This window comes from Cydia strobilella, chromosome Z (genome assembly GCF_947568885.1).
Source record: "Cydia strobilella chromosome Z, ilCydStro3.1, whole genome shotgun sequence".
NCBI lineage: Eukaryota > Metazoa > Arthropoda > Insecta > Lepidoptera > Tortricidae > Cydia > Cydia strobilella.
In genome coordinates, this window is record NC_086068.1 from 59,630,870 (window position 1) to 59,657,923 (window position 27,054).

The window sequence follows — 27,054 nt, forward strand, 5'->3', positions numbered from 1 at the left end:
TGAAACTAACGCAAGTGAATGATGAGATGACGGGTGACAGAGATGTATGGAAGAAAAAGACATGCTGCGCCGACCCCAAGTGAATGGGACAAGGGCAAGCGAATGATGATAAATCTTATAAATATACTGGTGCAAGCGAGATGCGTCCCGAGCAATAACTTGTCAGTAAGGAATCATGCGATTGGTGGAAGTTCGTCAAAGGACAAGAACACTCGAAAGCTCTAATCAAAGGGTTCAACGGCAAAACTGCTAAGGAGCTTCTAAGGCTCAAAAGATATAAAACCTGCGCAGTGACTAGAATATTGACTGGACACTGTAAGTTGAACAAACACATGTTCCGAATTGGGAAGAAACAGGATGCGACATGCAGGTTCTGCCAGGAGTCAGAGGAGACTGCAATGCACATTCTCTGTTCCTGTGGACCACTAATGTCAAAAAGAAGTATCCACTTAGGGCGGCACATACTGCAACCCTATGAGGTACAGAACATTACGGCCCAAAGAATCTGGAATTTTCTGTACTCAACGGGCATTAGTAACGAACTTTAAAGGGCCGTCACAACAGATCACTGCTTGGTCGACGTGACACTCACAGGCCCACAACACCCAACAATAATAATAACATAGAGTAACTTATACTAGAGCGGTACTGTCATAGTAAATTTTGTAACCCCAGTAAATTCACTGCCATCTGTCGACACACTTTAAAACTAAAAATGAAGATTTATAAAAATACGATAGAATGTATTTAAATATAGATAAATGATTTTTTTTGTTTGCATTAATTATTTTTATGATTTTGACCCATGTTCTTTCACTGATATGCGTTAAAATTGTTAAATAACAAACGAAACCGTCAACGCCATCTATACGACTGTAGGCCAAAACTAGTAGCGCCCTCTGAACGAGAATCAAATTTTCTTGATTTTCGAGGCACGTTTTTTCCTTAGACTATCCATTTATTACGGAGTTATAGTTACCTACCTTTATGTAATTTTTGTAGTTTTCTGTTTAATGTTTGTGTTTTGGTTAATGTTTGTGTTTTGTTTAATGCTTGTGTTTTTGTTTAATGTTTGTATTATGTACTTATGAGTCACATCAGATCCTCGAAATAAATGAATTTTAATTTTAATTTAATATCTATCTTTGATAATAATAAAGGAATCAATGACAATTTTTTAGTTTCGAATCTAGCCATAGGCAACGTACACATGGTGCATCATCTAGGATTTCTATTTTTCATCAGTTCATCACACTTGCGTATCACACAATGTAACGGGTTTTTTTTCATAAAAAATATAATTTTTAATACAGTTGCTCAAAAAGTGCTACTTTTCGTGGCTGTTTAGCGTACGGAAAGTTGGTTTTCGCGAACTAGTGCTTTTTACTTTTCCAATTTTTTTAAATTTATACTTGTTCCAATTCATGACTACTTATTGATGAGTGTTTATATTAGTTTCCTTTAAACGTCGTAATCAACATAAAAACCTACTGTTAATGTAAGAATACGAAAAATATGCATATTTCATTACTTACCTCTACACGATTATTTTTTTAATGTTGAAAAACCGTTCTTAATAAGTTGTCTGAATGGAACGGAACGCCTGTCAAAGAAGAGGCGTATTTTCTTACTGCAAGAATGTTTAAAGTTTCCAAAGGCAACATTCGATATTGTTTTTAATATACGATACACAAATAGTCGTAAATAATGATATTTAGGTAATAATAGTACAATGTTTTAATATTTACAATTGTTTCTGTCTTATAGAACATGCATTTGAAAAAAAAAACTTTCATTGAAGTGTGTTCAATAATAATAACAAAATCTATTCTAGTCGAATAAAAGCTAGAAAAACACCTCTTCATAATGTCAATGTCAATGATGTCACAAAATTAATAATATAAAAAGTTTCGAATTCCATTCCTTAATACTTGTTGCTTTTCTTATTTTTTCGCAACTGTATTAAAAAACGTCGTTCGATACACGTGCGGAGATGTCATTATTCACTCGTCCTGAGTCTCGGTGCTCCTGGAGTAATGACATACTTTCCGCACTAGCATCGAAATGTACTATTATTAGTAAATTCATTTCTCCCCGCTCCTGTCGTAAGTTTTGTTATACGCCCATCATATATAGGTATATTCTAGTGTCTTTTGACACATTCTTTGTTTGAGTTCTATCAAGACCTATCTTTTTTTAAATATTTTTCTTGGGTCTCTATTGTTTGACATCATTATTGAAAGTAATAATGTAATGATTGTCATATTATCATTAGTCATAATTTGGTTTTTCTCAGAAACGCGTTACTTAATACTAATACTTATTATACAACAAGGTACAAATTAAAAATAGGAGAGTTTTGTATGGTTGACCTTACTAGGATAAAGTATTATTCTATAGCTCTATTGTTTCCCATATAGTTTTAAGTCATAATGTATTGTTTGTCCACATTTTCGTTAGTCATAATTTGGTTTTTCTCCGAAACGCGTTACTTTTCAGGATTGCCATTAAACAAACCTAACCACACCTATCTTTAGGATAACCCGAGGAAAGTCCTGAAAAGTTAACGGTTTCAGAATTATGACTAATAATAATATGACAATCATTACATTATGACTTTCAATAATTATTAATTTTTAACAAGCGGAAACGTCTGCGATCGATGCTATTAAGCTTAGAATAAATTTAAAAGTGGAAAAATTACTGCCTTGGGTGAGACTTGAACTCAGAAGTGTAACACTCTTACGGTAGATGTCGCTAGGGTCCCCTAGACCCATATAGTGGGAAGATTTGCTGACTATGGATGAGGTCTTGGTGGCTCAGTTGGCAGAGCGCTGGAGTATCGATCCAGAGGCCTTGAGTTCAAGTCTCACCCAAGGCAGTAATTTTTCCACTTTTAAATTCAATAATTATGTCAAACAAAGGGACCCTATTTTGGTTGCATATCGTTCTTGTCGTTTTCAACCCCATACCGTTCAATATGTCAATACTGGGAGACTTTGTTTAATCAAGTTTTGCATCCGATTTGAGGGCATTTGGTGAAGCTGATGGCCTCAAAACCACCGTAGATCATCTCCAACTATTGTCAAAATAATATTGGAAGATCGTATACAATATTAAACAAAATCTGCAGCAAACCGTTTCTTTTAATGATTGTTGAATACCGGCAGGTAACTGATACCACATCGATTAAATTCTTGGGACACCAGATATTTGGAGTAGGGTTCGTACTATATTTTAGTCACTTGTACTATATATTATACATTATACAAAAACAATATAGTACGAAAAATACTATATTTTCATTACTCAAAATGTCACCGATATCGCATCGTATGAGACTTAGATTTTAAATTCGCCTCAAATGGGCGTCCTATTTTTTTTTTTCAAATTTCCCAGTAAATGCTTATATTTTGACAAAAATACTATATGTGTATATATATGTGTATATGTGTATATATATGTGTATATATATGTGTATAGAAAAAAGGTGGCAACCCTAATTTGGAGACACGTCTACATTTTCATTGTTCCACGGAAATCGCAAAGAAATTGCCTTTCAGTAAAGGTATTATTATGGTTAATAGGTTGTGTTGGAAATTAGTTATGTGCAACTTTCGTCAACAGGTATCAAGTTTTTGACAGCAATTTGGCGCAAAATTATTTCGGCGTTCACTTTTTTTTTATTATCTGAGAATTAGTTTAAAAAATATATTTTTAAGTAGTATAATAGTTTCGTGATTCTAACAATTTCAATGGTGGAGTGTATATATATTACAGTATGCTAGAAAATATTCAAGAAAAAGGACTGAATTTGTCAAATTCGTTACGAAGAAATTTAACAACGGTTTTAAATTTTTACAGATAATTGTTTTAATAATTTAATAATAATAATATAATAATTTATTAATTTAATAATTTAATGATAATTTCCAAGATGTTCATGCAATAATTTGATATTATCGGTAAACTTATTATAAATTAATCATTACCCAGGCAGCAAAGTGACGTCAGCGACGTCATAATGACGTTATTTACACGTAATAATGACGTAACGGACGTATAAATGCTACCTGGGTATATTGCATGCATTTCGCTTATAAATGTCGGCATGACATGGAAGGCTGATAAATGTTAGTACATTGTATATTATGGAAGGTAAACTAGAATTCACGAAGGAGTGTGAATTGAGGCCCGAAGCCGAAGGCGAGGGCTTCATTAACACGACTTCGCAATTCCTGTGCCGCCGGCGCCCGTGCCACACACAATGGTCGCAACTCATAATGTTTTTCATCACACTTGTGAGGAAAAAGGGGAAAAAAAAACTTCTGCCCAATTTCGGAAGTAAGTAAATATAATTTATTGTGCATCATAAATTTAAAAATAAAATACACAGAAAGGGAAATACAAGCTTAAGACTAGTTAACAACAGGCGGTCTTATCGCTAAAAAGCGATATCTTGCAGACAACCTTTGGGTAGCAGGAAAGTTAAGTACTTACAACTTTGAACGGGTAGTGCCGACTGCCGATATACATATAATTTATCAATTTATAAGCTTGAAAATAATATATACATACAAATACAATAAATATATACACATACATTCATACATACATATAATCATATAAATAAAGGCAATTTAAGGCAGCGATAGGTAATGTAATTTCAATAGATTTTAAATACTGATTGAACCTTAATTATATTGATTTTAATACTGATTTGATTTATTTCGTTTTGATTCCTCGAAACGTCGGAGGTAAATTTAAATTTATTTTACACGATTAAGTCCCGTCGTTGTGAATAATAGCAGAGGATATAATAAGATAGAGCGGTACTGTCATAGTAAATTTTGTAACCCCAGTAAATTCACTGCCATCTATCGACATACTTTAAAACTAAAAATGAAGATTTATAAAAATACGTTAAAATGTATTTAAATAATGATAAATGTTTTTTTTATTTGCATTAATTATTTTTATATGATTTTGACCCATGTTCTTTCACTGATATGCCTTAAAATTATAAATAACAAACGAAACTGTCAACGCCCTCTATACGAGAGTAGGCCAAAACTAGTGGCGCCATCTGATCGAGAATCAAATTTTCTTGATTTTCGAGGCACGTTTTTTCCTTAGACTGTATCCATCTATTACGGAGTTATATCTATCTTTGATAATAGTAAATCTTAAATTTCGACCTGCTGTACCGCATCGAGTTCGTGTAATAACACCTAGCGTGATGAAAAGGAGATTGTACTGTGTTCTTTGTGTGCTTGGTATCAACTTACGTTTTCATTAGTACAGTGTGCATTCGCCTTAGGAATAGTTAACCGAGTGAAAGTGAGCGTGTGGTGGTGTTGTGCACGCACACATGCGTGCGCGCTTTCCAAGCGCACAGGCTATAGGATGATGAATGTTGTGGGCAGCTGAAAGTCCTACGGGCATGAGAAATATTACTCTAATAATTCAATTTACATATGTAAAAAATACCGCTTAGAATCAGAGAAATAAATAAGTGCTCACTCCATACATGGTTTTCCGTAGGTAATCCATACTTAATATTATAAATGCGAAAGTCTGTCTATCTGACTGTATGTTACCTCTTCACGCTTAAACCGCTGAACCGATTTAGTTGAAATTTGGTATAGAGATAGTTTGAGTCCCGGGGAAGGACATAGGGTAGTTTTTATCCCAGAAATCATGCTTTAAGGGGGTGAAAGTTTGTATGGGGAATCGATAAAATGCAGATTGGATAAAAAAATAAGCTACCCAAATTATTAACTCCACGCAGACGAAGTCGCGGGCAAATGCTAGCACTTAATAATAATAAGTTTTATGGAAGGACATTATGTAATGTTAAACTTATCTTATCTTAAATTAAAATGATTTTTTGAGTTAAGGAGTCTTATAGGTATTAAATATTTATAAATATTCTTTTTAGGTACATAGGTCATATATTTAATTAAGCGATTTCGGCAGACTGGCCTCTTATTTTAGTTGTGTATAAATATTAGTTGAAATCGTATTTTGACTTACTAGAAATGTTTTTTTAACCTATGTATAGACTGAACACTAAACTTACTTATTTCTTATTCCTCAAACTTACATTTTTCATCACAACGATGTTTAAATTATTTCGTTCAGTTATTCGAGCGTGTATTTCGCTCGTACTTGTCCGTACATCTATTGGCGCGAGCGAGACGCACGAACGAATGATAAAGTCTGTGCGGTAAGAGAAGTCGAAGAATATATTGGGTTCCATCCACTCTTTGATAGATAAAGATAGACTTATTGCGATTCCTATAAGAGGAAAGAGAAAATAGTGCCATGCTTTGTCCTTATCACTGACCGGATGGCATAATAGGTAGGAGGCGATGGCGAAATACCGAAATTTATAAGTGAAAGAGAAAAAAATATTTCTCTTACCCCCGGTCGCTCGGTGGCGCGTCTATAACTACTTGTATATACTGTGTCTATGGGTCCCATACATTTCACGACTCTATTCTTTCCGCACAGACTAACAAAATTCACAGATTCTTCACACTTCTTCACGCTTGTGAAGAAGTAACAGACAGAATTACTTTCGCATTTATAATATTAGTAGGGAATAGGGATTACAAAGGGCCCCAATTTCCACAACACCCTTTACGTCGCGGAAGCGCGCGCGCAAGTTTCATCGTGAAAATTGTAGCCGCAGAATGTCATACTCACGACCCGAGGGTGGCCAGACGGTGGCGAACGAGCACACTGGCTGTAAACGGCCATTGTAGCATATGGACGACTTGAGATTGTCAAAGCCTCAAGGAAAAATTACAAAAATTGCAATATAATTGCAAATTGCGGACGACCGGTCTGGCCTAGTGGGTAGTGTGCCTGTGAAGCCGATGGTCCTGGGTTCGAATCCCGGTAAGGGCATTAATTTGTCTGAGTCTGAGTCATGGGTGTTTTCTATGTATTTATGTATGTATTTACCTATTTGCTTGGTTTGGGGATAGGTTGGTCTGTGTGAGATGTCCCCTAATATTTATTTATTATTTATCTATTTAAATATGACTCGAGGGGCCGAACGGCGGCAAAAGAGCACACGGGCTGTTTGGTAAGCTGACAACTTAGAGTATGGACGATTCCAAGTTGTCATTTCAGAAAAATGACAAAAAATTGCAGCTGCAAAATATCATACGACTTGAGGGTGGCAAGATGGTGGCGAAAAAGCGTCAGGACCGTTTGACCCCCACATCGTAGGCCATGGACCATTCAAGGTTGTTAAAAGTAGCAATCAAATCGCAATACGTCATAATATACTACCGGGGGGCTAGCCAGATGACAATCGTTAATAGAAAAAACGCTAATCGAAACTTAAAGCATAAAAAATATATACATATTAAAATTTAAATATATTTATTTCAAAAACAGTGCTTAAAATGGAAATAGGTACGTGACTTCTCGTAACGAAACGACTCAGTAATGGGACCGAAGAAATAAATATAACATAGAAGACGCAAATGCATCTACTTCGCGTGTCCGGACCCCGACCAAGCGTCGAGGTTGACCGTCGCTCTTTACAGTCCACGCGCGTCAGTTGTTGCAGCCGGACGTCCGTGAAAACTTAAAAAATGCTTCGTTGCATGATAGTTACCGCAACAGCCCAAAAATTGCGAGCACCCAAAGGCAAGAACATATTTCCTATCACAGATAAGTAATTTTAAAATTATATTTTGCGTAAATTTTGTATGAAAAAGTCGGCACGCTTGGTTTCAATACAAAACGTGGTATTTGCGTCATCTAGCGTATATATTAAATATGAGAATGGGACCCATAATAGTAATGCTTAATCTAGTTTATTTTGATCTAATTGCACGAGATTCTAGTTTATTATATATATGTCAAAATGCAGCTTTCTAGCACTAACGATGACGGAGCAAAGCCTAGGACGGACAGACAGACGGAGATGGCGAAACTATAAGGGTTCCTAGTTGACAACGGAACCCTAAAAATTAGCCGCCCACGAATCAATACTTGCTAAAGCAAATACAATTTTGATTTGATAAAGATTTATATTTCAGTGGGATGGTAGACCTTTTTAAGGTTCCGTACCCAAAGGGTAAAAACAGGACTCTATTACCAAGACTCCACTGTCCGTCTGTCTGTCTCCAGGCTGAACCGTGATAGCCAGACAGTTGAAATTTTCACAGATGATGTATTTCTGTTGCCGCTTTAACAACAAGTACTAAAAACAGAATAAAACAAATATTGAGTTCCCGGCAAGCTCGGTTCTCCATACAAACGTAGTTACGCTCTCATTTTAAAACGACTAGCTAGATTGCTCTGAAACTTTGTACTTACAATAGTATAAGGTATATCTATGTCTGTAATTAGTTTATGTGGCTTCAGATACCATAGTTAAAAAATACAGCGAATTAAAGTTTTTCACACAAAATTTGTTTCTGCTCTATTTCTTTTGTTTTGTACCTATATACTAAAGCTATATAAACTAATTACAGAACTGACGACCGATCTGGCCTAGTGGGTAGTGACCCTGCCTGTGAAGCCGATGGTCCTGGATTCGAATCCCGGTAAGGGCATTTATTTGTGTGATAAACACAGATAATTGTTCCTGAGTCATGGATCTTTTCTATGTATTTAAGTATTTGTATTAGTATTATATATATCGTTGTCTGAGTACCCACAACACAAGCCTTCTTGAGCTTACCGTGGGACTTAGCCAATTTGTTTAAGAATGTCCCTATAATATTTATTTATTTATTTTATTTATTTATTTAATTACAGAACCAGATATACCTAATTTCCTTGTATGTGCAAAGTTTCATTACAATCCAACACGTAGTTTTAAAATGAGAACGAAACTCTCTTTGGAGGTGGAGTGGAAGGTAAAATTCGGCCGAGATTGCCGGGCACTCAGTTTGCCGATTTTTGCGTAATGGTACGGAGCCCTTCGTGCGCGAGTCCGGCTCGCACTTGGCCGTTTTTTAATAGGTATCTGGGCGGCTAGAGGTTATGGGGGTAACCCCTTTAAATAAGGAACACAATTTGCTTTTTTTAGAACACTGTAAAATATAAATTAATTTTTAACAAGCAGAAACGTCTGTGAACGTTGTTTAGAATACATTTAAAAGCAGAAAAATTACTAGCAGTAATTAAAAGCATTATTCCACTTTTAAATTTACTGTAAAATATGTACCGTACCTACTTCTAAAGTTTTAATATTTTTCCATCACTGTTTGTGTCTAAGGTAGAAACAATATGGTTTGACCGTCTAACAGAATCAAACTCAGCTAATACATAATCATTATTATTATTTATCTTCTCATATGCCGGAATATGGATCAGTATACAAGTAAACTATTGGAAATAATTGCAGCTTGCAGCAGTTGTAACTGTTGTCTGTATCTAGTAATCTTCAGATAAAGTCGATAGCTAGCCATACACGCATGGATTTGCCCGTCGGATCTGCCTGAAAGATGTGTCTGGCGGACACATCCGTCAATGTGTGGCGAGAAATAGACACAGATGGGCAGCGGACGGGCATCCGGCGGACAAATCTGTGTCTATTTCTCGCCACACATTGACGGATGTGTCCGCCAGACACATCTTTCAGGCAGATCCGACGGGCAAATCCGTGCGTGTATGGCTAGCTATTGTGAAGTATTAGAAGACACATGTAGGTGCTTGTCTACCTTGAATAGCTTGTAATCTTTTCTTACACTTTATTTTATCTTATACACTTGATAGATCTACTGAAATACAAGACCTTTGTTACAAAACTAAAACAATATTTGATAAAAGCCTTTTACACTCTCGAAGAATATATGAACGACGGATCGGAAAATATGTATTAGTTTTAAGTGTAAATTGTATAAATCGTAAATTATAATTTATTCACTGATTTAAACTTTCACGATTTTTACTCATTATTATTCACAACGACGGGGATAACGCCGTCCTCGAAACGTCGGAGGTAAATTTAAAACTTATTTTACACGATTAAGTCCCGTCGTTGTGTATAATTTATTCTCTAGGTTGTTATATTTTAAGATTTGTCTCGCCCTATCAGGGTCCATGCTGTACTCCATAATGTTATTATTATATGTAAACACCTTGTAATACCATGGTTGGCATTCAATAAATGATATGATATGATCTTTGGTTTTATCAATCATGATTCTACGCGGACAAAGTCTCGTGCAGTAGCTAGTTTTTAGGGTTCCGTACCCAAAGGGTAAAAACGGGACCCTATTACTAAGACTTCGCTGTCCGTCTGTCCGTCTGTCCGTCTGTCACCAGGCTGTATCTCGGGATCTGTGATAGCTAGACAGCTGAAATTTTCACGGATGATGTATGTCGGTTGCCGCTATTAACAAATACTAAAAACAGAATAAAATTGAGATTTAAGTGGGGCTCCAATACAACAAACGTGATTTTTGACCGAAGTTAAGCAACGTCGGGCGGGGTCAGTAATTGGATGGGTGACCGTTTTTATAGATAATGGTACGGAACCCTTCGTGTGCGAGTCCGACTCGCACTTGGCCGATTTTTTTCTAATCTCACCGATCGCGTTGTCCAAACGGCGAGTAAAAAGGCGAGCGCATTGTGAGCGCATCGGTGCATTTCACTCGCGGTTAATGCACTCGCTGCCGTTGTGTAATCCACTCCGGCGCATTCGCGACGCGAGCCTTGCACGATGGGGGTCTAGCCAAGGTGACAAACGAACATCGACAACCGCCAAATAAAAATAAAACCGGCCAAGTGCGAGTCGGACTCGCGCACCGGTTTCCGTACTTTTTAGTATTTGTTGTTATAGCGGCAACAACAAATCGTTTATTTACCAAATATTTTACAAATTGACATCACAGGTTGAACTTAACAAAAAAATTTGATTTTACAATTAAGCTAATATCCATCGGCCCCAAACTAGGCGCAACCTGTATGAACAGAAATGTACAGAAATACATCATCTGTGAAAATTTCAACTGTCTGGCTATCACGGTTCATGAGATACAGCCTGGTGAAAGACGGACAGACAGCGGAGTCTTAGTAATAGGGTCCCGTTTTTACCCTTTGGGTACGGAACCCTAAAAATAAAAAAGCTTAGTCGCTTTTCGGTGAAGGAAAACATCGTGAGGAAACCGGACTAATCCCAGTAAGCGATAGACCCGATATTAAATGTGATTTAATATGTGTGCAAAACGCGAAAGTTTTAAATGTTATAATTCCAATAAGGCCTAGTTGTCTAGGTTGGAAGGTCAGATGGCAGTCGCTTTCGTAAAAACTAGTGCCTACGTCAATTCTTAGGATTAGTTGCCAAGCGGACCCCAGGCTCCCATGAGCCAAATGCCGGGACAACGCGAGGAAGATGATGATGGCATTTAATTTTTTTTTTATTCAAATTTCAGGATCAATTATACAAACAAATAGGTATTACACGCGAATACTTAAAGAATATTGACCAGGTTCGATTCCCAGTTATGTATGAGAGTAAAAAAAAAATTGGAATGTCATGGTTCCTTAAGTACAGATTTCTCATAGTTTCTGACTCCTCCATACTGACCCATTTGGATTGATCACTGTATATTGTAGCGATACTCTTTGGAAGGGTTCAATGAGCTTGTATTTTTAAATTGAAAATTTTTGCGTCATTTTCCTGGTCATTTTTGTCTTTCGATTTTGACAAATATAACTATACTATATATATATCAACACGGAACACGGAACTGCGCTCCAGAACTCGAGTTGTAGATGTAGGTGTCCAGACCGCTAAGCTTAAGTGGGACTGGGCTGGGCATGTCTGCCGCATGCACCCTGAAAGGTGGGCCAATATGGTTACCGAGTGGGACCCACGGAACACCATAGATGGTGCTGGCCAGGGTGCAGGTAGGCCGAAAAGGAGATGGCGGGACGACTCGGACGCGTTTTATCCGGATTGGCGGGACACTACAAACAACAGGGTCGAGTGGAGGAAACGAGGGGAGGCCTTTGCCCAGCAGTGGGACACTAAATTAGGCTAGTAAAAAAAAAACTATGAGAAACACCTTTGAAATAGAACTTGAATGATACATAAGGCACCTATTTTAATTTAAGTAAATAGTTTAGCAGTAATAATTGTGCCATCTTCAATCAAAAGGGTACTTATTTTCGGTTGTCAATAAGGCGCTATTTCCATACAGCTTCAATTTGAAATCAACCTTATTGACAAGCGACAATGTGGTACCTTTTGGTTGAAAATGTCACAATTAATTGAAATAAATTGGACCAGGAATATGATTCCAGTACTTACCAGGAAAATGACGCCTGAATTGCTAATTACGCCTTTATAAAATAGGCTAAAATTTTTATTCCAATGTAATATTTGTAAATAAATGCATTAAGGATGCACTTAAATCCCCAGTTTATACTTGTTTGAACCATACATATTTTTTTAGCTAGTAATTTTCCTGGATAATAAAATCAGGAAAATGACGCCAGGAAGGTGACAACATTTAATGTTTCTTACGACTACGGTTAAATCATATACACATTGTACGTGTTATCTATACAAGAAAATAAGGATGATAGGAGTTATTAACTGGTAAAAAATAATTTGAAATAAACTCGTTCTAGGTACTTAAAAATCAATCTAGGAAATGACGTTTAACGACGACGAAAATTTATCTCGTGAATGGCACACCTCATAAGCAGTTTAAAACTTAATTGATCTACTTCCACTTATTTTTATGACTAAACACAACTAGTGCTCTTATTAATAATTACTGAAAAGTGGCGTTAGTATCTTTGGCTAATTAAATATCCATAGATATTTGAGAGAGTATTCAGACTATACGTGTGACCATAGAGTAACTTATCTTTGGTAATGTACCTATATATTAAGTAGTCAATAGTAGTAGTAGTAGTAAATAAATAAATAATAATAAATAAAATAAAACGTTTAATAACAGGCAAGGAAAAATTTACAGACAACTACAATATTACACACTATTTAACACTAATTACTACTTAACTAAGCTTACGATAAATAAATTGCAAATATGTCACAAGTACATCATACGACGTTATTTCCGATTCTCATCTCGGTGTACAGACAGCCAATATCGGAAAAATAGGCTATCCGGATCCCTAAAAATGGTTTTCAAAATTTCATTCTGTGAGCGCCCCAGCCTCTCCCAAAAGGAAGCCACACGTGCCCTCATCACCGCGTAGAAGTCCGGCACACGCGCATCGGCAAACATGCCGGACCCGCTGCAGCAGCGTGGCAGCCTCATGAGGGCGCGAAATGCATTATTGTATTGCACCCTCATGCACAACACTTTATTGCACAAAACAAGTACATAACACAGAGAGGATACAGTAAATGTGTACAAAGGCGAACTTATCCCTTTAAGGGATCTCTTCCAGCTAACCTTTAATTAACTGAGAGAGATACAAACGAAATGGTGTTCAGTTTATGACGTGTAAAATGTACTATGTTTCTATTTACCAATAAAGTCTGTATTTCTGGTACGAAATATAATTTGATATTTAAGTACAGTCGCCATCAGATATATCGGAGTGTCCGAGGTGCTCACAAATATCTGAACACGCACTTAACGCCTTGACAATAGAGACGTGTTCAGATATTTGTGAGCACCTCGGACGCTCCGATATATCTGATGGCGACTGTACAAGTTGCTTTTCGGTGAAGGAAAACGTGAGGAAACCGGACTAATCCCAATAAGGCCTAGTTTACCCTCTGGGTTGGGAGGTCAGATGGCAGTCGCTTTCGTAAAAATTACTTAGTGCCTTTTTAGGGTTCCGTACCTCAAAAGGAAAAAACGGAACCCTTATAGGATCACTCGTGCGTCTGTCTGTCTGTCTGTCTGTCCGTCTGTCACAGCCTATTTTCTCCGATTAAGTTGAAATTTGGTACACATATGTAAGTTTGTGACCCAAAGATACGAGAGAAGATAAGAGGACATATAACGTAAACAAATTAATTTTAAACACGGGGGCCACTTTTGGGGGGTAAATGAGAAAACTAAAAAATAAAGTTTGTCAAACTATATCGTGTTATATATCAAATAAAAGAGCTAATTGTGGGAATCTCAAATATTTTTTTTTATAATTTTAAGATAAATTGTTTAGAAGTTATTCAAGAAAATAGACAAAAAATGACCATTCCCCCCCTTTATCTCCGAAACTACTGGGTCAAAAATTTTGAAAAAAATACACAAAATAGATCTTTATCTATAGAGCACCGAAAAACCTATTAGAAATGTGCAGTCAAGCGTGAGTCGGACTTAATTACTTAATTTTTGATCCGACCCCTACGGGTTTTTTAAAGACATTTCACATAAAAAATACATTGTTTAAATTGTGTTATGTACGGAACCCTTGGAACGCGAGTCCGACTCGCACTTGGCCGGGTTTTTTTGACGGAGTGGGAATGCACTTACGCAAAGTGTGTGGGACTCGCCACTCCTTTTCCCTCTCTTGGCGACCCCATGGGGTCCGCTTGACAACCTAATTTCAAAAATTGACGTAGGCATCCCAAGTAGCGAAGTGACGTCAGCGACGTCATAATGACGTAACAATGACGTCATTATGACGCCATAAAGACGTCGCTGGCGTCATAATGACGTATAATTGCTACCTGGGATGCCCCCATGAGCCGTGGCAAAATGCCGGGATAACGCGAGGAAGATGAAAAAGAAAGAAGGGTCCGTATTATCGAAATCGCTACCAACTCAGCTTGGTCAACGTTAGTTCCATACTTTTGGCATGGGGACTAATATCTACAAATTCAACTAACAGGTTAATAAAAAATCGGCTAAGCGCGAGTCGGACTCGCGCACGAAGGGTTCCGTACTATTACGCAAAAAACGGCAAATCACGTTTGTTGCATGGGAGCACCACTTAAATATTTATTTTATTCTGTTTTTAGTTTTTAGTATTTGTTGTTATAGCGGCAACAGAAATACATCATCTGTGAAAATTTCAACTGTCTAGCTAACACGGTTCATGAGATACAGCCTGGTGACAGACGGACAGCGGAGTCTTAGTAATAGGGATTTTACCCTTTGTGTACGGAACCCTAAAATAGTACATTTCGATGCTAGTGCGGAAAGTATGTCATTACTTCACGAGTACCGAGAGAGCCTCGAGCCGTTGGCGAGTGGCAAGACTCGGGACGAGTGAAGAATGACATTTCCGCACGTGTATCGAACGACGTTTTTTTTAATACAGTTGCGAAAAAATAAGAAAAACAACAAGTAATAAGGAATTCGAAACTTTTATATTATTAATTCTGTGACATCATTGACATTGACATTATGAAGAGGCCTTTGGAAACTTAAAGCAGAAAGAAAAAACGCCTCTTCTTTGACAGGCGTTCCGTTCCATTCAGACAATTTATTAAGAACGGTTTTTCAATATTCAATATAAAAAAAATAGACGTGTTATAATGATGAAGAGGCAAGTAATAAAATATAAAATGTGTATATTTTTCGTATTCTTACAGTAATAGTAGGTTTTTATGTTGATTACGACGTTTAAAGGAAACTAATATTAACACTCATCAGTAGTCATGAATTGGAACAAGAATAAATTTAAAAAAAATGGAAAAGTAAAAAGCACTAGTTCGCGAAAACCAACTTTCCGCACGCTAAACAGCCACGAAAGGTAGCACCTTTTGAGCAACTGTATTAAAAAAAAATTGTTTTTTTCTCAGTGCAACACCTTGACGCTTTTCTGTTTAGCCCTATGATTGACTGGCAGAGAATGCCTATAATGGCATTAAGTCCGCCTGTTGTACACTTTTTATGTGCAATAAAGTATAAATATATATGAACCATCGGTCGGTGCCAGATATAATTGCGTTCCATCGCCGAGTTAAGATACTTGCGTTGCGTGCATGTTTTAATCGCGTGAACCTTGCGAATTGTTCGGACGTGGCCACCGTGCACGTGGGTCATGTATTGGCGACTCAGGAAAGGCCACGGCCCATAGACGTAGTATTATACAAGTAGTTATAGACGCGCCGACCGACCGGGGGTAAGAGAAAGAATATTCATATAAAATTTGGGCAGCATAAGATTTTTTTCTTCTTCACTCTTATAAATTTCGGTATTTCGCCATCGCCTCCTACCTATGACGCCACCCGGTCGGTGATAAGGACAAAGCATGGCACTATTTTCTCTCTCCGTTTATCGGAATCGCAATAACACTATCTTTCTCTATCAAAGAGTGTCAGGCCCTTGCCACGGCCCATTGAGGCGTAAGGGTATCATCGATATTCACATGGAACAGTCGACTGCGATCGATAGTTTCTACCTAGACAAATCGATCGATCGATTGGTCACATAGCACCTACTTGTCACAAAATTTTGGATATGTCACAAGTTTCGTGATAATTTTCTATTAACAGAGTGTAAAATTATAGCATATTTCGTTATTTTAGAAAACACTAAAATACGATTTTGCTCAAAAATGGATATGACACAAACGTATTCTCAGTCGGCGGTATACTGGATTTACTTTACCTTTAGCTGACACGAGTCGAGGCCGAGCGGCGCCGAGCGCGCCCGAACGTAGCCGAAGGCGTACGAAGCGTAGCTTCGCGGCCGCGGGCGAGGTCGAACGTACGTCACTCAAGGCAAGATCTTTTTCCCGCCAAACGTCATGACAGAACTTTGTAAACTTCTGTACAAGCTGACATGGTCATTCATATATCGTCGCTATACTTACTCAACCTCATATCTGCAACAATCATTTGATGGAAATGTCGCTTTTCTTTCATTCGGAATACGGGTGTATTTGTCATCAAATCTGTATTGCAGATACGACGTTGAGTAAGTATAGCGGCGATATGTATCGGCAGGAGTTGAGGTGAATGTTTACACACACAGCTATAGAGTTCAAATCGCAAAAACAGTACTGAATGAATGAATGAGCGAATGTGAATTAGAACACGATACTAAGCTTAAAAAAATAAAAATAAACTTTGAAGAAAGTTTTTGGTTCATCTTGCATTTGGCGGTTTAACTTGTCCTCAAGTCAAGGGCCTGACACTCTTTGAGTGACAGTCTTATTGCGATTCCTATAAGAGGAAAGAGAAAATAGTGCCATGATTTGTCCTTATCACCGACCGGGTGGCATCATAGGTAGGAGGCGATGGCGAAATACCGAAATTTATAAGAGTGAAAGAAAAACAATCCTATGCTGCCAATTTTATATGAATATTATTTCTCTTACCCCCGATCGCTCGGTGGCGCGTCTATAACTACTTGTATATACTATTTCTATGCCTAATATGCAACAAGTTTAAAAAAATTAAACTGTAATAAACATAGAGAGTCGGACGAAAATAACTCTGCATTTGCAATGGCAAAGTGTGGCAATGTCAAATGTCTATTAAAATATGACGTTTATCTTTCACTTTGTTCTGATCAAGTCAGTGCAAAGACTGCAAAGTTAGCTTAGATGGACTTTTAGCTTTCTATATGTCCGAAATACAAAGAGTAGAGGGAAATAATAAGTTTTTGCAAAAAAATCATGTTTTGTACAAGCTTTTATCGCTGACTGTACTTTTCTTTCCACATGCAACTAATACTCACCGAGAAAATTCCAAAAACCCCAAACGCAATTAGGTTTCGTTGTTTTATCACAGAGTTCCTATGACCACCTCCTGTCTCCATCATCAGATCAGCTCGATGTCATCATAATGCATTGTCATCTGATTTACATATTGTATGCAAAATTTCAGCTCAATCGGATACCAGAAAGTGGTTGAAAAATGGTTTTCAAGATTTGAAAAAAGTTACTTAATATACGAACACGTCAAGTTAAACAGTTAGCTTGTAAAAAAACCGGACAAGTGCGAGTCGGACTCGCCCACCGAGCGTACCGTACTTTTTGGTATTTGATGTTATAACGGCAACAGAAATAGATCATCTGTGAAAATTTCAACTGTCTAGCTATCACGGTTCGTGAGATACAGCCAGGTGACAGACAGACGGACAGACGGACAGAATAGTCTTAGTAATAGGGTCCCGTTTTTATCCTTTGGGTACGGAACCCTAAAAATTAAAAAAAATGCCCTAAATCGTAATTGCTCGGTATGGTGCCCAGATGGCTGGCCGCGTTGCCTTACATATGTAAGTCGGGTGACAATGCAATATTATGGTACCATCGAGCTGATCTGATGATGGAGACAGGAGGTGGCCATAGGAACTCTGTGATAAAACAACGCAACCTAATTGTTTTTGGGTTTTTTGGAATTGTCTCGATGAGTATTAGTTGCCTGTGGAAAGAAAAGTACAGTCAGCGATAAAAGCTTGTACCAAAAAGGAAATTTTTGCCAAAAACTTATTCATAATGTCGATATCCAGGGAGGAAAATGGAGATTACTTGGACGGGACTTAATGGCGTATTTGTGTGTGTAGAAATCGTGAAAGTTTAAATCAGTGTATAGCGCCAGTAGTTTGGTTTCAGGCATTTTTTTTAATATTTTATACCCCTCCCCCTGTTTACCTCACGTAATTAATGAACGCCCCCTTATTAACTTACTAATTGCCGTGCAACCTCTGAACTCAATTCTCTTTCACGATAAATTGTGTGTGTATTTTTTTCCATGTATCTTTTATGAGATGATTTCAAAACATGCTTGTTATTCTTATCATTGCTATATTCGTAACAAACTGAACTTGTTAGCTCCTCTGCACGATGGGCCATCATACTGGCCCACTAAGGGCCAGCGTAGAGAGGGTAGTGCTAGTGGTGTCGGATGGCTTGGCGCGCGGCGGGATGACGATGAGATGGCCACGGTGTCGGTTTTTCATCCGTACATCAAAGGTAGTGGGCTAGCGATGGTGCGTACGCATCTACATGTGGCATATTCCATAGTGCGTGCTCTTAACCATCGCATGGCCATCTCGCTGGTCCAGCGCTGGGCCATCGTGTAGGAGCCTTAACCATCGCATGGCCATCTCGCTGGTCCAGCGCTGGGCCATCATGTAGAGGAGCAATTATATTTTTTTATTCATCCGTTTCCGATGTGAAAGGAAAACATGTAAGGAAATAAAGGAGGTTTCAATTGGGGAAACTTTATTTGTATGAAATTCACGTAAAAGTACAAATTTGTATTTAATACAAAATGGCAGATCAGAAATAATTATAGGTAGATAGGTGTTAAATGTCCATTGCAATTGTTATTGTTTTATACCACGTTGGCAAACACTAGCATATGGCCCGCCTGATGGTAAGCGGTCTCCGTAGCCTATGGACGCCTGCAACTGCAGAGTTGTTACATGCGCGTTGCCGATCCTTTAAAAACCTACACCCTACACTCCTTTTTAGTGTTCCGTGCAAAACTTTGTTTTGACAAACGGAACACTTATGGGATCACTTCGGTCTTGCAAATCAGTTAAATGCGTTTTTCTCAGAGACAGTTTGACGTAGATACCTAAAATTTGAAATAGTTATAGCAATTACCACCACTAATATATCATCATAAAATCGAAAAATGATAGGTGGTGAAAAATTCTACACAAATATACTCTGGCAAGACAACTTTGTCAGAAGAAAAAGGTGCGAAATTCAAAAGTAGTATGAGATTGATCCTTCCCGTTTCCGCCTACATTTTTAAAATTTGCCCCATAAAATTGTCGTGACATTTCCAACCCTAAAAAAAGTGACCAAAACCTGACTCTTTAAAAAAACGTAGATAACTGTGACCATTTTAGTTAATTCCATAATTGTAATAACAATAAAAAAAATATATAACACAAATTTAATTTTAGCGCACAAAACAAGCTGAAGCTAACTTCTATCTTTAGTTTCTAGCTTTATATTAACCTTAACCTTCACTCGGCTCCATAAAATTAAAAAATCATTCATGGGTAACTGTGTAAGATTTTATAATAAACTTCCAAATATCATCACTGAATTATCTGTTAATAAATTTAAAAAATATGTAAAACGTAAACTTATCTCTAAAGCCTATTATAGCACACAAGACTACATGAATGATGAAACTCCGTGGGATTGTGATTGAAAATAATTAATTATTTATTATTGTGTTAATAATGATGAAATTGATAATTCAATGAATACCTATATTAGGTAATCTGTATTTTTTGACATTTAGATTTTTATTCTAGAAAGTTTCTAGACTAGTATTTTTTATACAATTTTGGTGTTTGACGATCCTTTTGCGAATTCTTATTATTAAGTTTGACATATCTATAATAATTCAATGTTTTTAAGAATAATAATAACTGCATCAATAAATTGCTCTGATATTTAGATTAAGGTAATTTTTAAAACTTGACAATTTAAAAGTGCTTGTTGCTAGGCCTATTTGAATAAAGATTATATTGACTTTGACTTTGACTTTGACTTTATTCTTTCTTTAGCTGTACAAGAAAAAAAAAGCAGAGAATTCTGTGATTTAAACCTTTAACAATCCAATCCGGATTTAAAAGGAATCGTTCTTTTACGTCCTAAAAATTTTGCATTTATGAAAAAAAATACATAAAAAACCGGCCAAGTGCGAGTCGGACTCGCCCACCAGAAATACATCATCTGTGAAAATTTCAATTTAGCTATCACGGTTCATGAGATACAGCCTGGTGAGTGGTGACAGACAGACGGACAGCCGGACAGCCGGACAGCCGGACAGACGGACAGACGGACAGACGGACAGCAGAGTCTTAGTAATAGGGTCCCGTTTTTACCCTTTGAGTACGGAACCCTAAAAAAGGCCATTGGGTGTCGAAAAAAATTAACAAAATCACCTTGGCTTATCCAAAAAGTAAAAGTGTCCAAATTCGTACCTCAAAAAAAGCATTAGAGAAAAGCACAGATACAGATAAGTGACCCAATTAACGGATTCCATAGTTATGATAACAATTGTACGGTGGTCGCGCGGGGCGCAGTTCACTGACTTCAGTGAGTCGCCGCAGACCGAGCCGCGCGGACGTGTTGCTAGTGTATTGACAGTGACAGAAGTGTGTGTTTTGTTTGTGAATTTGGATTTGCGATTTCCGAGGTGAGTGTTTTTGTTTTTTTTTTCTGGACTTCGGAGTTTTGGATTTTGAGCCGGGCTCGGTGAGTTTTGTGTTGTGGCGGGTAAATGCGTGGGAAAAGTTGCCGGTTTCATAAATTATGTATATTATTTACGTATTGCAATATTGTGGAATAAAAATATTTTGGATTGTTAATGGAGAATTTATTTTACAACTAGTATTATTTGCAAAACTATGTAATTGCACCAGATTGTTGGGCTATATTTTACCGCGTTTTTTAAAAAGCAAATGAAAAATATTTGCTAAATAATATATATTTTAGTTTAATTTTATAATTCGGTACCTGTTTTAAATAGTAAAAATGAATTAGTGATTAAAATTAGCCTACTCTCGCGCGTTTTTTTTAATTTATACATATAATATTAATTATTTACATAACTATAAACATTAAAAATTAAAAATATTTAAAATAGGTATACACATTCTAAAATGTTTCTATATTTTTTTTAATTAAAAATATTAAAATGTAGGAAAATACGTTAACATAAATAAAATCGCTATAAAATCTTAAAATTAATAATAATAGTTGCCTGAATTATATTTTAATAAGAATGTATTAATTTAATAAGTATAGAATAAAAATAGACAAAAGAATTATCGTGAGTCAAATGTGAGTCACAAATAGGTATGGGGCCTTGAAAAATGCTCTTTTGCTCACTGCCTCGGCGATGGCAAGCAATTTTGTCTATATTAAACCTACGACCTTGTACTACTGCGTAGAATTTACATTTAAAAAAAAAACGTGTTACATAGTGTTACTGGTGATAAATAAAGCGTATTTTTTAATAGTTTTTGTACAAATTGGCTAGCCATTTCTGACAGTAGAAAAAGGCGGCAAATTATAAAAAATATGTGGGCGTACTGCCGGTTCCATACGAAATTTGAATTTCGCGGTTTTTTCTACTGATAGTGGGCTGACAAAGTAGAGACAGAGTATAACGGGCGAGATAATTAAAATTATAAGTGAAATTGAACTCTTAAACTAGTAGGCGGATCAAGAGGGCTAAAATACCTACGCATAAAATAATTAATTAAGCCAAAATCAGTGAAAAAACTAAAAAAATATTTGATTAACTATCTTCTGTTACAAATGTTACAATATACAAAATAATACCCGAAACAAGTATGAGTAATGAATACGGAATAAAACAATATTTTTGTAATTTAAATATTAGTGCTTTCCTATAACAACATTTTTAAAATCTTAAGAAAATCCATAACTATGCCATAAAAAAATAGCAGCATGGGGAGCCAAGAATTTCCCTTTGAAATAGGCGAAAAATTAGAAAGAACACACTGAGTCAGTAAATAAATGCTCTACTGAGAGAAATATTCGGGCAGAGTCGGACCAATCTAACTCTGCATGCCATTTGCAAAGAGAATATATAGGATAAATGGGTACTGTCATAGTTAATTTTGTAATCACAGTAAATTTACTGCCATCTATCGACACACGATTTAATCTAAAAATAAAAATATCATAAAATGTATATACATGGATAAATGATATTTTTTACTTGATTTTATAATTTTTGTAATATGATTTTGTTAATAATTGTTAAATAACAAACGAAACCGTCAACGCCATCTAGCCGAGAATAGGCCAAAGGTTGGTATTGGTGGTAGCGCCATCTGTGCTAGAATCAAATTTTCTTGATTTCCGAAGCACGTGTTTTCCTTAGACTGTATTCATCTTATACGGAGTTATGTACCTACATAGGTTTTTGGCATTCGCAATGACAAAGTAAAAATTTCGTCGTCGTCCTAAAACGTTTATAATGACAATCCCTCACTTTGTTCTATTCCATTAGTTGTAAAGTAGCTTAGAACACGGAAAGAACTGTCATAATAAGTGCTTGTTATCGCAAAACGTTGTGCGCTTTAGTTCTTATCTAATAAATAGTATCATTATTACGTAGGTACGTACCTTACACGTAACAATTATTGTCAATAAACATAATTAAATATGTTCAGTTCGTTATGGAAAGTTTTGCAAGAGTGCTACTTTCCTACTAGTCAAATCAGCTTCTTTTTTAGAACTGTCAAAACGATTTGCTAATATGGAATTTATATGAAAACTAGTATAGTGACGTCACGGTCAACTCATCTAATTTTTATATTTCTATCCGATTTATTAAATAGAAATTAATTGTGTTTAAAAATAGCTGATATCTATGTTTTTCTAATAATTATCTTGTGCTTTATTTCGTGCACAGTGTGAAATTATTTATTTTAAGTATAGAAGCTTTCCTATAGAGTATTTGATGAGAGTCAAATCAGTTTCTTTTTTCAGCCTGTCAAAACGATTCGCCGCTATAGAATTTACATGAAACACTAGCAAATTACGTTACGGTCAAGTCACTTACTTTTTATAATTTATTGTGTCTAAAAATTACTACCTCTACGTTTCTATAGTAATGCTCTGGTGCTTTATTTCACGCATGGTGTGAAATAAAATTTAAATATAGTCAATATCCCTATTTAGGGTTGCCAGTTTGTTTTTTTGAGTATTATAAGTATTTGGCGGTTTGAAGGGTCAAAAAATAAAGTACAAACAGAAGCATTTCTTTATTAATTACATAAGGTCCGGATGTAGTTGTGGTGAAACCGCTATAGTTCTATTAAATGCATGTTTTTTTTTACTAGCCCATTATGGTGTCCCACTGCTGGGCAAAGGCCTCTCCCCTTGTCTTCCACGACTCCTATGCATGTATATAATAATAAATGTGACGTTTCCAACCAAAAGGTACCACATTGTCGCTTGTTGATAAGGTTGATTTCTAGTTGAAGCAATATGGAAATAGCGCCTTACTGACAAGCGACTTGGTTGAAAATGGCACAAATAATATCATAATATTTACTTATATAAAAAACGTACGAACGTGTTATAAAAATGCTTAATGCTATTTCAGTCAACCTCAGTACAATTTAATGAGTACTGAGGTTGACATTTTTTTATTAATGGTATCGGTCGATCAGGTTGGTTTTGAGGATCAAATGTCTGTATGGGACCCATTGTCTTAAAGCAATACAAAAGTCGCAAATGATGGTCAAAGTCTGGCACCCGTACTTTACTGACGAAACGCTTCAACAAAATGGCAATACATGGTGACGTCGACGGTGAACCGCTATGAAGGCTACCGTTTTTGTGCTCACCAGTTGGCGCCACTGTAGATGTAGGTCCAGAAAAATAGATCTCAAAATTCTTCTATGCTTATTCTTATAAAATCAATACGTTCTAATATACACAAAGGTATTTTAGCGTCTAAATGTGCCATTTTTGCAACCTGTTTAATTTTGCGAATATTTTAGTTGGCATTTTTTTTAAACCACTAGCATTTATTGAGCTATGTATATTGTTTACCATTGGATTTACCACAATTGAAAGATTTACCACAATTATGAATAAAGAGTGAATATTTCCGATAAAAATAGCTTGAAACCCCCAAAACTTCTATGCATTTGACATTTTGAAAAACCTCCATCTACACTAGCGCCCCTAGTGGCGAAATTAAACGCGGTAGCCCTCTATTGAGGGCTATCGTTTTTTTGCTCACCAGTTGGCGCCTCTGTTGATGGTGGTCCAAAAGACAGCTGTCAGTCATTTAAGTGACATTTCGAACTATGGAAAAGACCACCATCTACACTAGCGCCCCTAGCGGCGAATTCATACGCGTTAAGCCCTCATTGCCACGACTCTTTTCATATATGTTGTATGGGTCGCGGCAATTAGACCGCAGACATATTTTTTGAGAATGACCGTTGGACATAACAAAGTGTGAGAGTGTCGTTATAGACGTTATGTTTTCATAGAAATTGGACATTAATGATGACATGGCCACACTTTGTCATTGCAAATGCCATGCAAAGTTAGATTGGTCTGACTCTATCATAGTTCAGTAAGGTTGCGTATTTCGTGAGTCTTGTAGCCTAAGTGGTAGAGCTTTGCCTGAGAAGCTGGTGGTCCTAGGTTAGGTTTCGGAATCGAAAGTTCCCTGGGTCACTCACAAAACCCGGGTTTCATGGTAATTATCAATAACATGATTTTTTGTGGCAGTTTTAAACACTTTCCATGATGGGCCATCTAAGTATCTTTGTTGAAACTGGTACAACGACAGTTCTTTTAAATAAACTGACGAGATAACATACACTAAAGAAAAAGTGAAAGTCGAAAGAATCGAACCCGCGTCTTCAGCTTACGCCTCTAACGTCCTGACACTCCTGACCACCCGGCCATGGCGGTACCCGTCCCAAATCCCAAATTCTCTGGTATCTTTGAAAATATCGCCGCTATTACTCAACCTCTCTCATTTGATGTCAAAAACACCCGTATTCCGAATGAAATAAAAGCGACATTTCCATCAAATGATTGTTGCAGATATGAGGTTGAGTAAGTATAGCGACGATATCTTTGGTGTGTGCTTGCAAATCCTATACGAATCCTATACTGGATTACGGTATAGCGAGAGGGATAAATAGATAGATAGCGAGATAGATTGTGCTCATAGTGTCCCCTGGATGACTGGACATAATAACAAAAATAAATAGTTGATCCATCCGATTTGTGAGAATTGCCAGTTTCTCAGTTTACTGAACATTTCAAATAGAAATTGTTCAGTCAGATTTGATAAGCTAAGTTTGAAGCGATGAAAGTGCGAATATACTATAGGTGTCTTCGCCCACACTGCTATACAGGGTGACCTTAGCCATTGGACAAACCCTGAATACCCACGTAGGGTTACTTCTCAGGAATGCTCTAACGTTAATATTTTTTTAATCAGAACGAAAGATAAAAAAATAAATATTCAAACAAAAATTTATTCCAATGATCGACAACAAAAAGAAATATACTGTATTAATCATTGGCAGTGTTTTTGACAATTTCTTCGAAAATGTGCGGAAATGATGACATTTGTCAAAAGTCAGAATTATGGATGGTATAGAAAGGATCGCAATCTCTTATGGCAGAATTGTTGTAAAAGTGACCGCGTTAAGCTTTAAATAATAGTTCCTAATCTCTCCGGTGGCGCTAGTTAGGCTCTGGGACATGAGTATAACATGAACCATATAAGGCAACAAATAACCCGACCAAATTACGTAGGTTGTTTTTGGTAGTATTTTGGTGTATGGTGGCGCCGCCTAATTACTGTTTTTTGATGGACACTTTTCATACATAGAGATTTGGCTCCTTTATACAGTCTCCATGGTCAGAATCATATTAATGTTATAAATAAAAAAGATAATCAATAAGGTCGAAGAGGTCGTCAAGGTAGTGCTTGTTCAGATATTTTTGAGCACGGCCGCTCCGATATAAATATAACTAATGGCAACTGTGTTCATGTATGCAACAGTTTTAGCTGTATTTATCTATAATGGTTTTATGTTCGATTAGTGAAATTTAATATACCTACATGTTTAATTGCCATTTCAGTGTTTCGTGCCGCGAGCCAGGTATCATGTTGCTGGCCTAGTGGTTTCTTACTTAACAGAAATGACATTCAACACCATGGGACGTTTTCTACTCCCATGATTTTAAACCCTATACATTTATTGATGACACAGATCTTGTTATTTGAAACATAACTATGTTTCAAATAAGTTTTAAGTCTCCGGCAAGCTCGGCCGAATTTCACCTTCCCATACAAACGGAGTTCCGTTTTCATTTTATAACTGCTTGTTGGATTGTAATGAAACTTTGCACATACAGTGACATGAGGTATATCTAGGTCATAAATTAGTTTATATAGCTCCAGTTTATAAAACAAACGAAATAGAGCAAATACACGTTTTGTATGAAAAACGTAAATTCGCTGTATTTTTTTAACTATGGTATCTGAAGCTACATAAACTAATTTCAGACATAGATATACCTTATCCTATTGTAAGTACAAAGTTTCAGAGCAAACTAGCTACTCGTTTTAAAATGAGAGCGGAACTACGTTTGTATGGAGAACCGAGCTTGCCGGAGACCCTTAACAAG

The 27,054-nt window shown here is 36.6% G+C and overlaps 1 protein-coding gene across 4 annotated transcripts in view; it reads left to right on the forward strand.

Annotated features, from left to right (window-relative positions):
- Positions 1 to 20,928: 20,928 nt before the first annotated feature.
- LOC134754728 (ecdysone-induced protein 74EF) overlaps positions 20,929 to 27,054 on the forward strand; it is a 292,930-nt gene continuing 286,804 nt past the window's right edge. For all 4 annotated transcript variants that reach the window (XM_063691066.1, XM_063691068.1, XM_063691067.1 and 1 more), the window contains exon 1: positions 20,929 to 21,037. The gene's annotated coding sequence lies outside the window, so the exon portion shown is untranslated. The remainder of the gene's footprint in view (positions 21,038 to 27,054) is intronic.